Source organism: Dasypus novemcinctus, chromosome 15 (genome assembly GCF_030445035.2).
Source record: "Dasypus novemcinctus isolate mDasNov1 chromosome 15, mDasNov1.1.hap2, whole genome shotgun sequence".
NCBI classification, from domain to species: Eukaryota; Metazoa; Chordata; class Mammalia; order Cingulata; family Dasypodidae; genus Dasypus; species Dasypus novemcinctus.
In genome coordinates, this window is record NC_080687.1 from 36,794,043 (window position 1) to 36,809,703 (window position 15,661).

Consider the following 15,661-nt stretch of genomic DNA (forward strand, 5'->3'; position numbering starts at 1 on the left):
GGGTTGAACAGTATTCAGTTCCAGAGCTCCGTGCACCATAAACACGGTCTTTCAGGTGCTTGCATTGTTTCCCTGGAAGTCAGTGGAGGTTTGCAAAGGCTGAGCTCAATGAGGATGAAGGTGGCTACCCTGGCTGAAACGTGTTCTTAAAAACATTCTAATAAACTAAAGGAGAACAAAGGAAAAAAAATAATGAAGCAGTGTCTCAACTATCAATAAACAACAGAGGGAATTTTGAACACAATTGATAGCTTCTTGAAATAGAAGAATCATTTTGTATATTTTACTTTTTAAACAGTCAGATGTACAATGAGTAATTAAATATGCACAAAATAAAAATACATCATGCCGGGAAACGGACTTTGGCCCAGTGGTTAGGGCGTCCGTCTACCATATGGGAGGTCCGCGGTTCAAACCCCGGGCCTCCTTGACCCGTGTGGAGCTGGGCATGCGCAGTGCTGATGCGCGCAAGGAGTGCCGTGCCACGCAAGGGTGTCCCCCGCGTGGGGGAGCCCCACGCGCAAGGAGTGCGCCCGTGAGGAAAGCCGCCCAGCGTGAAAAGAAAGAGCAGCCTGCCCAGGAATGGCGCCGCCCACACTTCCCGTGCCGCTGACGACAACAGAAGCGGGTGCCGCTGACGACAACAGAAGCGGACAAAGAAACAAGACGCAGCAAACAGACACCAAGAACAGACAACCAGGGGAGGGGGGGGAATTAAATAAAATAAATAAATCTTTAAAAAAAAAAAAAAAAAAAAAAAAATACATCATGCCTTTTCCGTGCTTTCCTGGAGGAAACAAGCCCTGTAATTTTTTAAAATCAGCTCACATTAGAACAACAAGAACTCTTTTCAGGGAAAGACCAATACTTTTATTAAAATTTAAAACTATCCCATCCCTACAGCCAACAATGAGGCCCTTAGACTATAAGTGAATAGTGAAGTATAAATCATATTATGATTAGAATAAGCAAACTCATAAAATCAGAATCTAGAATACAGGTTATCAGGGGACAGAGTGGGGGTAGGGAGTGGGAAGTTAGGACTTAAAATGTACAGGGTCCTATTTGGAATAATGGAAATATTTTGGTAATGGATGATGGTGATAGTAGCACAACATTCTGAATGCAATTAACAACACTGAAATATATATTTGAATGTGATTGGGGAAGAGTACTGGATTATATATATGGTGACAGAATAAAAATCTTAAAAAAAAAATCCATGGAACTATATTGAAGTCCACTTACAACCACAGGCTTTAGTTAATAGTACAATGATTAAAATGTGCTATCATGGTTGTGGCAAACTTCCATGCCAATATAAGATGGTGGTGGTGGGGTGCTATGTGGGAATCCTGTATTTTATACATGATTGTTCTGTAAACACACAAATTCTCTAATAATGACACAAAATCATAATGAAACCTGCTGAATTTTTAAGTGCATTTTATCCATGTTAAGAATTGCTTATTCTAGAAACTTCCTTGAAATGAACTGCCTATTTGGCAGATGCAGGAGCTTATATATTTAATATAGTTCAGAAAGCCAGAGGCTTAAAGCAGGAAAAAACCTTGAAAGATCAATTATTCTAGCTCTCGTGATTTACAAACAAGGAAACAAACTCAGAGGGTCGACTGGCTTGAGCTCACACAGTGCGTCTCAAAAACACCACAGAAGTGAATTCATGTCCTTTTTTTTTTTGGATTCATGTCTTTTTAAATTTCCCATTTCAATGGTTCCTGGAATATCCCATAAGCCATCTCCTCTCTATCCAACCATCCAACTGAACTTTGGATTCTGAAGCTTAACCCAAGCTCCACTAGTTATCCTACAAGAACCTCTCTCCCTTTTCTACCCTTCTAAAGTATGCAAGCAGTCAAGTCATCAAGGAACCATTTCAGAATTTGTATTTCTTTTTTAAAGATTTATTTATTTCTCCCCCTCCCCTCTTCCTGCCCCGCTGTTTTTGCTCTTTGTGTTGTCTTCTCTTCTCATTTTCTCTCCTCTAGGATTCAACAGGATTCAATCCTGGAGACCTCTGATGGGGAGAGAGGTTCCCTGCCAATTGTACCACTTCAGTTCCTGCTTTCTGTTGTGCTTCACCTTGATTCTCCCCTTGTCTCTCTTTTTTTTATTTTTTTTATTTTTAATTTTTTTTATTTTATTGACTTTGTAATAATATTACATTAAAAATATATATGTGAGGTCCCATTCATCCCCACCCCCCACCCCACCTCTCCCCACCCCCCCCCCCCAGCAAAACTCCCTCCCATCATCATGACACATCCATTGGATTTGGTAAGTACATCTTTGGGCAACTCTGCACCTCATAGTCAATGGTCCACATCATGGCCCATACTCTCCCCCATTCCATCCAGTGGGCCCTGTGAGGATATACAATGACCGGTGATTGCCTCTGAAGCACCATCCAGGGCAGCTCCATGTCCCAAAGACGCCTCCACCTCTCATCTCTTCCTGCCTTTCCCCATACCCATCAGCCACCATGTCCACTTTTCCCAATCCAATGCCACCTCTTCTATGTGGACATTGGATTGGTTGTGTCCATTGCACCTCTATGTCAAGAGGAGGCTCAGATTCCACATGGATGCTGGATGCAATCCTCCCACTTTCAGTTGCAATCCCTTGTCTCTCTTTTGATGTGTCATCATCTTGCTGCGTGACTCACTTGTGCAGGGCACTGGCTCACCACGCGGGCACTTGTGCAGGTACTGGCTTGCCTTGCAGGCATGCTTTCTTCTTTTTCACCAGGAGGCCCCAGGGACGGAACCCTGTTCCTCCCATACGGTAGACCGAAGCTCTATCACTTGAGTCATATCTGCTTGCCTGGAATGTGTATTTAAAACATCTAATGCTGCCATTTTTATAATCAAACACTGAGAGTCTGGGACCACTCAGTGGCCAGTGAATCTAGGGGTGGGGGGCACAAACCACTGGCCCCTCTTTCATGGCAAATCCCCTGGGGCCAAGGCTGAGGGAGCCCCGGCACTGGTGGGCAGGTGGGCAAGTAGACAGGCCCACCCTTACCACCAGTTACTGCAGGGGGAGGCACAGACATTAATTTACTAGACTCATTCCAGACCAGTAAAGGGTGTACTGCTAATTTTTACAAATAAGCCTGAAATCAGGAACATTTTAAATTCCTGAATTAATTACTAAATGAAATCACATAAATATGTATAAAGAATCCTACCAGACGGCAGCATTCTTGGGTTGCTTGATCTAGAATTTGCCACTTCATCAGGAGGGCAAGAAATCCGATATTTGGCAGTACAGAGCCACTGTGAGCACTTGGATAGGTGATTTGGGCACTTTTTCCTGCCACCATATCTGCAACATTCAGATCTTTCATTTCAATCCACACCCTCAGAAACTTTACATTGTCAAATTAGACAACAATATCTGTTTAAAGTTACAAATCAGTAAGCACAACAGTCAAGTACCTAATCCGTTATCACGATGTACACTGACAGAAATATAGTGGTTCGCAGAGGTTCTGAGGGGAGGGGAAGGGAAGAAGAGGTAGAACACACAGCATTTTTAGGGCACTAGAATTGATCTGTATGATACTGCAATGACAGATACAGGACCTGTTGTAAACCATAATGTAAACTATTGACCAAAGTTAGTAGCAATGCTTCAATATTTGTTCATCAATTGTAACAAATGTACCACACTAATGTAAGATGTTATTAATAGGGGGAAATGTGAGAGGGGGAGGAGTGGGGGAAAGCAAAAGAAATAAAGGATAACTATAGAGCGGTAAAAGGGGGTATAGGACTTTTCCTTTTGGAGTAATGAAAACATTCTAAAATTGACTGAGGAGATGACAGCACGTTGAATGAATTGTACAAAGCATGGAACCATGTTTCACAGTGACTCCTGTGGCTGAAGATGGGCTGTGCTTAATTGAACAAATATGAAAACATTCGCTCATGAACTATAACAAGTATTATAATACTAATACAGGAAGTTAATAATCGGGTAGATTGGGGGAAAATACACTAAATGTAAGATATAGGCTATAATTAGTAGCAGGAATCTGACAATATTCTTGCATAATCTGTAACAAATGTTTCACAATAATGTAAGGTGTTGGTGGTGGTGAAGTTTGGAAGCCCTGTATGATGAGTCCTGGGTTCAATACCCAGTGTGTCCTTTAAAAAAAAAAGACATAGCAATACATATTGATACAAAATCATATTGATTAGATAAACTCTAAACATTATTACAGTGTTTAAAGGAAAAATCACATGAAGCTGGAAGTTTGACAAAATCCAAACCTCAAAAGGGTTTCACAAATCTTCCTGAGGTCCTGTTCCACTGTGGTTTCAACAAAATAAAACTATCAATTTCTAATAGATCAAAAGTTTTAGTTTGGCTATCTTCCTGGTAGCCACACATCAATTAAGGTTCTATTTTTTAAAGAGAAATTAAAACAAATTTATAAAAAGAAGGAAGAAATGTGATGAGAAGAAAAATGTGTATTTTTTTTTTTTTTTTTTTTTTTTGAGGTATCAGGGCTGGGGGTTGAACCCAGGACCTTGTATGTGGGAAACCAGCATTCAATCACTGAGCTGCATCAGCTTCCCTTGTATTTTTTACTTGACATGATTATATTGCATCGGTAAGAAAGATTAGCGTATCTGATCACACGTCATAAAATCCTACCATGTCCAAAAAACATCAAGAACACTACCTTGACATGCATTTTTAGTGCATCTTGATTACAAACATTGCCAAAGCCAGTGGTGTTTTAAATACATAGATGATTCCCTCTTCAAAAAAAACTGAAGGGGAGCGGATGTGGCTCAAGCAGTTGAGCATCTGCTTCCCACATGGGAGGTCCCAGGTTCAGTTCCCAGTGCCCCCTAAAAACGGAAAAAAAACCCACAAACAACAAGCACACAAATGAAAAACCAACTCAGGGGAGCCAAAGTGGCTCAAAGGTTGAACACCAGCTTCCCACTTACAAAGTTCCAAGTTCAATCCCAGTCCTGGTACCTCAGAGAAAAAAAAAAAAAGATTAAGGAAGTTGCGAAAAATCAATAAATATTATATTTTTAATCAAAAAGTTATCTGCATTTGATGATATTAAGGAATTCTGATAGCGATTTTAGGTGTGATAACACAGTATGGTGATAATGCTGGGAAAAAAGGCTTTCAGAGATGTCTTCTGAAATATTTACAATTGAAAACCAAGTTTTTCCTTCAGAAGGCAAATCTCTCCATAAGTAAGTGATGCCACCCACACATAAGTTTTACAGAGCCCATTTATTTTCATGGCTTCAGAACTAATAACATAATACAAAAAATAATTAAAATAATAGCTGCACAGAATTCTGCACATGAATAAATTTAAGCGGACATACGATTTTATTATTAACTCCCTCATGAACAGCTCTGGGTGGGTATTCCTCCTAGAAGTAAAAGTGCTTGGGCCAGGCTATGCACATTTTTAAGATTTTTGACTAGTTGCCAAAATGCCCACAAGAAGAGTTGTTGCTTTAACTTTTACTGATTTTGCTAATATTCAAACATATTGTTCTGGACTTGAGGAGGGAGAGGAGGAGAGATGATACTCAAACAATGACTTGCATTTCCAGCTAGATGTTTCCATTAAATTTCCTCTTCTTGTGGCCATAAGGGACCTTTCCCACATGAAGTCTGTCTGTCATAGAGTGTCAGAAATCTACAAAGATAATATTCATGAGGTAAGAATGGAATTTTATGAAGGGGACTTTTCATTAAGTTGGAGATGTGACATTGCCCTCCTCTTAGAGAAGCCTGCTACGTACAAGGGCTGTAAAAGAGGCAATAACAAAATATATACTCCATCTAACCCATAATACTAACATTTTTCAAAACCATCCCATGAAAGTAAATTCAAAACAGCAATGCTTCATATAATATTAATATTTTAAGGTATCAGCAAAACAGTACATCTTGTGATTACACAGCAACCATTTTGCGTTTTCAAGAAAATTGACAAAATAGCATTTTCTACATTTTAATTTTATCTCTCGCCCATTAATTGAGCTTATTTAGAATGGCCAAAGAGGAGCTAAAAAGTGACTTCCCCACTCCCACTTGCTCCCACACACCCAAAATTTGATTTCTCAAATGAAGCTAATTTCTCTGGTGATAGAAATTCACGGTTTCAAGAATTTCTTCTAGAAATAAAAATGTCTTCCTTTGTTTTTCAATGCAAAACAATATTTATTAAAAAAAAAAAAAAAAAAGAATTCCAAAATAGGAACTTTGCACTAAGTATATCTTTTTCTTTGCCCCAGTCCCGGCCAAGCCAGCAGCTCCCCTCCGTGAAGCTGACACTGTGGTTACTTTTGCCATTTACCCACCACCATCAGGTACACTAATACATGCTTTCACTTACAGTAGTACAGATATTCTCTAGGCAGTCTGTTGAAAAGAAGTTAATCCCAGCAGTGAGCTAAGGTCCTGAATTCTCAGCAATTTCTTGTGACTTCATAGTAAGATATTCATGCTGAGGCTGAAACTCAATGTGTAAATGACTAACCAGGGCTAATCTATCATCTACAATTTGCCTGAATTTTGGCTTAAATCTAATTCTGCTTTTAAAGCAACGTAGGCAAAAATATACAATTCTCATTAGTAGATTCTCTACAAATGCAGACAGATTTATTACAGTAGACCCAGTTCATAAACACCAGAGTAGCTCATTTTGGGGGAGCACCGACTCTATACTTGGAACTATTTTATCTGTGTAATCTAGTCATTTTAGAGGCACTATTGCTAACTCAAAAGTAGACAGATATAGTTTTCATCCATGTGATGTAACTGAGACTCAGCAAAATAATTTGTTCAAAATCACAGTAATAAAGCAGTGGAGCTGGAATCTGAACACTCATCTCTCTGACTTTCCAACCCAAAATACTAACATATCACAAAAAATGATGGACCTTTTAGGGACAGGGATGGGGGACACAGTACTTTCAGGAATGCCCGCACATTACTGAGCACCCACCTAGATCATCACTTTGCCTGGAAATTCAGAGGTCTCAATAAGAGAGGGAAGCGAGCTGAGATGTTCTCAGAATACAAACAGTTGAATGACCATATGGACAAGAAGTATAGGGAGTTTTGGTTTTCAAAGGGCTTTCATAACCATTCAATAATCCCCATTTTGTATTACAGAAAAAAAGATAATCAATTCATTACAAATCCCCAATACAAAGCATGCAGGCACACATACACGTACACACAAACCAGATACTGGAGACTGACTTCAAACCCAGAAATTCTGCCTCCATCCAGAAGTCTATACATTACAAAAAATGAACAGTAACCACCTGGCCCAGTTTTCAAGAAAGCGTTGCTATGAAATGATACAGGATATAGTAGAGAGAGTATGATCCTTGAAGCAAACATACCTGGCTCTGAAGCTGAGCTCAATATTTACTTGTGTTGTGACCTTGGACAAAAACAGCCACAACCACAGCAGTGGCTCGCACTTCCTGAATACTTTGTAAGCTGTGTCATCACTACACCCATTATTTCATCAAGTCTTCACAACCCCCTTTTGAGGTAGGTGCTATTTTCCTCCTTCTCTGAATGGTAAAAGCAAGGTCACAGTTAAAAACTGACAGACTTGGAAATCAAATGCTGTTTTGGTCTAACGTCAAAGTCTATGAAAGGAGCCTCAATGTCTCCATAGATAAACCAGATAGAAATATCTGACTCAGAGAGTTACCATGAGTGTCTCCTACGACAGCGTCCAGAAATTATTTTGCAGTGGCGTGCACTCAATACGAAGTAGCCACTGCTACTTTTATCACCACCAGTAACAGCAGCAGTATCTGATTATAGGGGCATAAAAGGCTAAAATCGTCATCATCATCATCATCATCATCATGTTATAGAGGATAAGCTCAGGGTCAATGCCAATAAAACTTTAACAGCATTCTTTAATGCTTCAAATCATTTTCATTTTCCTCAACACCCTCTTTCAAAGATTAGAAACTTAACATTTTTCCTTACTGAACAAACTTGGTTTGAAAACCCCTCTTGTTGCAGCCTAAAACAACATACAGTGATTAAATCACCACTCTCCACACTTAGCGTATCAGCGCCACTGGAGTATCAGCCTTTGGAATTCTATTTACTCATAACCAAGTAGCTGGTTTTATTTTGATAAAAAGCTACCTTAAAAATCTCAGGGGCCCATGCTTGCCAAAATCAAATTTTAAAACTTTGGTATCAACCAATTTGGAAGTGTTCTTTTAAAATGAATGTCCTGAGAATCTGAGGTAGGCAGTTGCATTTTCCCCTGAGGTGTAAGTGATGACCGTAGCTCACCAAGTCATGGAAGGGAATATTTTAGTGGCCAGTAGATAACGTTCCTTTAATATCCACACTGGATGCTTCCTCTAACATTGATGTTCATACAATTTACGACCCTCAGAAGGCAGAGGCGTCTCAACGGGTTGGTAATAAGAATATTCAAAAGCGACGGCGCGTTTTTGGACAGCACAGTCTAAAGCAGCCTGTGCATGGCCTCAGTGTTCTGCGGCAGCCAAGGGGTCGGGCCTGCTGGCCGCCATCACAGCAAGTGAAACATGTGAAAAACGAACTATATCACTATCCCAATATAATATCTTTTCTTGGTTTATCATGGACTTCATTAAATTGCGCAAGGCTAACTTGGGATGTTTGAGGCCTTTTGGTAGTTGTTTGCCCCTTCCCTCTCCAGTGGGGAGTTTGAATAAAGCTGAAAAACTCATCTGTATCTCTGGAAAAAACAACAACAACAACAAAGTGACAGTGGAGTGTGGCCTAGTTGACAAAATCCTGAAATAGGAGGCAGTGACTATAAATTCTGGCTCTATCTCTGCCACCATCCAGCAATCTCAGTGTAAGCAAAGCCTTCATCTGTTTCAGCCTCACTTTTCCCTTTCGTAACATAAGCATATGGGCCCGGCTGTGTGCCGAAGCCCTTCCAGTGCTCATGGCCATGCACCTAAGTTCATATTCCAAGAATAAATTTTGATATTGCGTTTCTTTTATTATTGTGTTTCTTTTATTATTCTTTTATTTATTTTATTTTATTATTCAAATACACATATTTATATCTTAGTCATAAATTAGGAATTGTCATTTTATAAGAATAAGCACTTTCATTTATATCTTTAGTCCATAAATATCAAGTACCTGGTGGAAACTAGAAATAGACCAAAGACCAAAATTCCTCACCCCCCACCCCTCGCTCACAGTCAAGTGAGGAGACAGGTCTTGAACAAGTAATTTTAAAACCAAGTTGTGCTATTGTTCAATATTACACACACGTGTGTTAAACTGTAAAGAGGAGAAAAGGAATGATTAACACAAAGTTCAGGCTGTTGTTACTTCTGCTGGGAAAGGGATTGAAATAATTGGAGAAGGGCCCACACTGATATTTTTTAACTTGGGTGCTCCTTTTACTAACCTTTAAACTACACATAACACATTTATAGCCTCTTTTGCATACACGCTCTATTTCACAATTAAAAGTTGGATTATGTAGATCACCTGAGATAAAACAAATCATGTACAGACCAGGAAAAAACACTATTATTAGTCATTTCTTTAGAATCTAAAATATTCAAAACATACACGGTTTCAGATTTTAACATAACACTGTTGATGGGACTTGAGATGACATTTTAAAGAATGACAAGCTCAGTTCTGTTTTGTTCTTAAGCCCACATTTCTTTTCATACTGCTAAAGTTGTTCTAGTTAAGTCACTGGGCAGCCCCAATGTTGGGTGTTTGGAAACTGTTGGTGAATCTCATTAGTAAATTTAAACTAACATAATTAATATACACAAAACCACACATTTTCTCCTTTATCAAATGCATAGCCATAGTGCTTGAAAACTTATAAACATCAAAAATTGGGTGTTAGGAAAGGCTAACCAACCAAACTCTGCTTAATTTTGAAGACTTCTGAAAGAAATGAGGGAAGAAACTGTCAAACATCACATATGTAAGTGAAAGGACACAGGTGGGTAACAAGAGTGTTCATTTCCCACAGGAATTTCATTTTTCAAACACCACCACTGGAAACCATCACTGAGAAATGATACTGTTTCAGGTTTCCCTCTGTCTTTTTTCTTCTATAATGCGCAAAGACAGGTATAAACACAAGGTCTGTGTGATCTTTCTTTTGTAGACATCTAGCTGGTTACTTTCCTGTCTCCCACTGAGATGCAGGCCCCTGTGGCATCAATCATTTAAATTGCCAAATAATTTATGTGTCGTCAAAGGAATATAACTTTTGTGGAGAACAATGAGTCAGGGGAGAACGTAAGATTTCTCCTTTTCTTCTTCTAAAATGTCTGTGACTGCAAGGAAAAAGCAATACAGTGACTAGACTGAAAGTTATTTTTAATGCCATATTCCTCAAAGGTAATGCAGATCTCTTCCCTCAATAAAGTGTCAAAGAGTAACCCTTGCCAAAATGTTTTATATTACAAGAGTTTAAGGTTCTTACCATATTGAGTAAATGAAGTACTGCACCGTTAAAATATCTTTTTCCCAAAGACACTAAGAACATAAATATGGAACTAGTATGTGCACAAACTTCCAAAGGCAAGTTGTAAAAGCAAAAAATTCAAAGCATCACCTGCCCTGTGTTCATTTGTTATAAGATATTTGAAAATTCCTATTTGTCTAATTATTAAATATTATGAGAATTACATGTGATGCAAAAACAGTCATTTTTAATGTGTACTCAATCGAAATAGTTCAACTAGTATTAATGACTCAGCACGTCACAATTTTAACAGCAACATTAAAAATACTTCTGAATTTTTTGTTATGATTAACAAATAGCAAAGACATGTATTCCTGATACTATTTTATGCCTTAAAAAGACATTCTATTACTTCTAAAGCCATAATGAACTATTATCTCAAGTGAGTCATATGTCCTGAGTAAGACATCTCATACTCTCTTTTAGGCGAGTAACTTCTCACCCATTTCTCCATCCACTGGCTTCCCGAGTCCACTATTTAGTTTCATTCTGCCTATATATACAACAGAAAGATCTCAAGAATTACAGAATGCTTCAAATTGGAAAAAAAAAAAAAAAAGATCCGTTATTCTTCTAGATACTACAGCATCTACACTTAACTTAAACCAGATATTAGAGAGATGTCCCACAGCTAGCACACATCTCCCATTAAAATGGCTGTTTTCTGGGCTATGTTTGGGTATGCCCATTTGCCTACTTTGAGAAATATGTCTGTGAAAACTGCCTCTCTGATAACAGGGAGAATGTTGAGGATGTTTTTCATTACATGACATGATGTTCCCCCTTCATACTGACCCCTGGAAGAAGTTCATTTCTGGTCTTGGTAGGAGAAATCCGTGACTCTTCTGAGAACTGCTTTGTTCTTATCATACAGCCTTCTGATCAAGTTCCCCACATACGGCCCTCCTCACAATGATTGCCACGTTTGTGGGTCCTCTTTGGACTTAATGGCATTCATTTTGTGAACAGGCCCCACTTCTATATTCAGTTTATGTCTTGCCCTTGTTCTCCCTTTGTCTTGACTTATCTTCCATCCCCGAATCTCTGTAAACTACCTTTAAACTTTGGAGGAAGTGGGAGGGGAGAGAGGGATAAACATTATGACCTTCCTACCACCTTCCCAACTTCCTCTCTGCTGTTTCTGATTTCCAGCAGAGTCCTGAGTTTATCTTCTATTGTATCCTTCTTGTCCGAGTCATCACCCTACATTAGTTCAAGTTGTTCCCATTATGCATCCTACTGCCAGGCTGTGGGTATGGAAAACCTATGCCAGGCACACTGAGGCATGGGACATCGATGTTGGTGACCTGGCCTGTCACTTAGTGCCCAGTGTGACTTTCTTAGGAGTAAAGAAATCATATGTGGATCCAACCAAGCCAGCCATGTACATGAGAGGCTGCACGCATGCCACCAACAGGCCACTTGCTGTGGGCAGGACTCTTTCAGCAAGATGGCATGCATCCTCTTCCAGGTGTGCAAAGGGAAGGCTACCCTCTTGAAAAGGTAGGTTCACAGGACACGAGGAGCCCCTGGCTCTAAGTTCCATACAAAAACTGCCAAGGCAGGATATAAAGGCTCAAGCAGCAACTGGATTTTTTTTTAACCTATTAACAATTAATGTTCCATTTCAGTGCCTTGGTCTAGAAATGCATGGACAAAGACTCTATTCACTAAAGTGCTGTGTACTTACATGATGTCATTCTGCCTGTTTGTATTTTAAGTACCTGGTTGAAATTAAACTTTTCTAAATTCCTAAATGTTTCAGCACTCATGACTAAGGACTTTGAACTTTTAAAATTATCCCTAGGGATGAAGAGGTTGGGACTACAGGACATAAACATACACAAAGGACATCATACCTTGAGAATTATCTAACCAAAAAAATTAGTTAATAGACAAAAACTAAAGAATCTAAATTTTTAAAAGTTGTAAGAATGAAAAGGTGGCTTATTTTCCTGGTCTGTCCATAATTAAGAATTTACCTCAAAAACTATGACAGGAATGGGGCATATTTCTGTATTTTCTATGTTATTTTAAACTGTTATGCTGTGTAATCATGTAATGCTTTTGTAATTACAAAAAAAAAGTTTTTCTTGTAAAGATCTGTTCTATTAACCCCAAAATATTTCTCAAGTATGAAAAATAATGTAATAACCATCTCCAGCAGTTCGGGCTTGATCGTCCACTTACTCTGAGAGGAAGAACTAGAAGAGACTTCTTAAAAATAAGCATTGAGTAGAAAATGCCCCATATGTCATCCGGTGTTCTCTTCATATTATTTAGGTACTCCATGACTGTGTCATAAAAAAACTGAACTAAACACGGGAGCTAAAATTTTCTTTTCCCATCAAAATTAATTGTTCTCATATAAACACACTACAGAATTCTTCTCAAGAAATCAAAAAGACAATCATGAATTAAACTGAATTTTTTATTAGTCTCCGCAAAAAGCTTTTCAACTAATAATCCATTCTTTGAATTAAAAAGCAATTACTGAGGGATGTGTGGGGGTGGTGGGGGTGCCTCATTCAGCCGTGGAGCGTTCTCAGCCATGCTTCGCTCTCTGGCCCCACGACCCAGCCCTTGGAGCCCATCTTTATCCCGAAGGGACCAATCCATCTTGCTAACTTTCCTTGCCTGTGCTGTTCCAACATGCCAGAAGCTGAATACCTTGGAGACCTGCTGCAGGTATGGGTATAGCCCACCCCAAGATTTATACCCTCTCCCCCAGATTTTCAGGGGCCAATGATAGCTCACTAGATGCTGCGGGAACCACGATGCTTTACAAGGTATGAGCCCCTCTGGGGGTGAACCCATTCCAGGGCACCCTGCAGTTCATAAAGAAAAGATCGTCTCCAGATCAGCTGCCTTACCACTTGGCAAGGTTCCAAACATGCACACACGTGTGCCAGGAGAGCCCCGGACTGCCTGTGGTGAGAGGGTGCTATCAAGGGGACTGCGTCCACGACCCCATGGGGCTAGCTGGCCCGCGCTCATGTGCAAGAAATACATTTCTATGGATCCAGGGGGAGACCTCATTCCCCTGCCTCAAACAGGTGATTTAGAAAGCTCTGGGTGATTACTAACTGCAGTGTAGGAGCAGCTGACTCTTGGGGCTCCTTACTCTGCCACCATTTTGCCCCTCCTCTCCATATCTATTATTCTTGTACTTATTTTCATTTTCCTTTTAAGCCGTGAGACGGGGTGTCTTTTCCGGCTCGTTGGCCATTCCGTTTCATTCCTGCCTGCTGCCCATGCTCATCCCTCATCAGTGATGAGCTGTCGTGCTGGATGCCTCTTACAGCCACGGCCCAAGCTGTGCTGCTAATAATAAGTGTTAGCCAGCAATTCACAAGAGTGTTATTAGGTTCTGGACACTAATTCTCAGACAATCAACAACATGAGCATTGCAAATATTTTTTTCCTTCTGTGGCTTGTCTTTACATTTTGTTGGTGGCTTTGCTTGTTTCGTTTTACAATACTTTTTTTAGAACATCCCAGGGATTGAACCTGGGACCTCGTACTTGAGAAGCAGGCACTCAACCACTACACCCGCTCCCCATACAAATTTTATTTTAATGCACATACATTTATCAATCTTTGCCTGCATGGTTTGGTTCTGTGTGCCATATTCAATAAATCTTCTTCTAATGAGATTCCAAAAAAAAAAGAAGAGCGATTATTGTAGATTTCTTAGTACATAATATGATATATGAGGTATTCCTTCTAAAATTTAAAACCTTTCGGGAATTCAACTTCAGCAATTCCAATTAACATTTTAAAACTAATGAATTTAATTAACAGATGACTTGGCAAAGGGAGAAGGTTTTTAACTCCAGCACTAGCAATAAACCAAACCTCTCTGGCCAGTCTAATTTATGGCTGGAATAGAAGGAGTACTGCCCTACTATCAAATAACCTATAGCAGAAAAGCCTCTTGCTCATCTTTAAGGGCTATCAAATCTGGAAGACAGAGCCAAGCTCACTGGAGGCTTTTTATAGGTGGGTCTGGCCCCTATATTGCAGCTTCAGAGACGTGAACGTTGCACCTCCTTCTATGCCACCAAGCAGAAAAATTATTTTTATTTGGCATGCTAATGCATCACATTTTAATATAACTCTAGCCATTGCCAATAATCCTCTTCAAGAGAAATAAAGAAACATGCATTAAGCCCTAACTCTAAAGTTATGTAAGAAGTAGTCCCCTTTTTTCGGATTATTGTAAATGCTGTCCTCTCCTAATTCTTCAGTTACATAGGAATGGTGGTGAAGTGCTTGGGTTTCAAAGGACTTCTCAGTATACAAAACCATCGGAGTGAAGCAGGTGCCCAAAGGATGGAAGACACAATAACACATCTGTGGAAGAGAGCAGCTCTTGTGATAGGACATTTGCTGGGAAAACAAAAATGCCAATATATAACTCACTGGAAATTTGGGGTTGAATGCATTTCTATCATAATTTGTACCAATTCTAGTCTACTTTAAAATTATGCAAAATACTCTAGTACTGATATGAATATATTTTAAGTTCAGTAAAAGGCTTCTCTCAACCAAGTTCCAAACACCCCAGAGGAACTTGATCATTGATATTCTTTTTAAGAAATTGGGGGGTGGGGACGGGGGGAGAGGGGGATTAATTCTAGTGCTTGGGGGTAAACACTTGTGTTTTTTAAAAAGTAATTATTTAGTAATATGACTATAATTTTTGTATTCTTTAAAGAATAAACTTGAAAATTACAATAAAATCCATCCAACATGTGTATGATGGAGTGGAAGAGGGATTAAAAATCAAATACCCTTCTCCAAAAAAACCAAAAGTGAAATGAATTTTCAGCTCAGTTTTCACTACAAAAATAATAGATGGTCAATACAGAGGGGGAAGGAATTAGTGATCTAAAATGACAATGGAAGTTAAATAAATTCTTTTTACTCATTAGGACCTAGTTAAAAAAAAAAAAAAAGGTATTTCTTCATGACTGATTTCTCATCCCAGAAAATTGAATCAGTCATTGAGAAAGATTATTTCCACAATGCACTGAGTTTTAGTTTAACTGAGGTATTTAAGGAAAATATTAAAACTAACAAAAAAAA

General features: G+C 39.1%; 1 protein-coding gene and 1 long non-coding RNA gene across 7 annotated transcripts in view; both read right to left on the minus strand.

Moving 5' to 3' along the window:
• Positions 1-15,661, minus strand: part of FARP1 (FERM, ARH/RhoGEF and pleckstrin domain protein 1) — a 320,081-nt gene that overhangs the window by 198,452 nt on the left and 105,968 nt on the right. The window lies entirely within an intron of this gene.
• LOC131273416 (uncharacterized) lies at positions 2,126-6,769 on the minus strand. The gene is made up of 2 exons (XR_009180617.2): positions 6,413-6,769; positions 2,126-5,710 (listed from the first exon to the last, which is right to left on the minus strand). It is a non-coding gene; the product is annotated as an uncharacterized lncRNA (long non-coding RNA).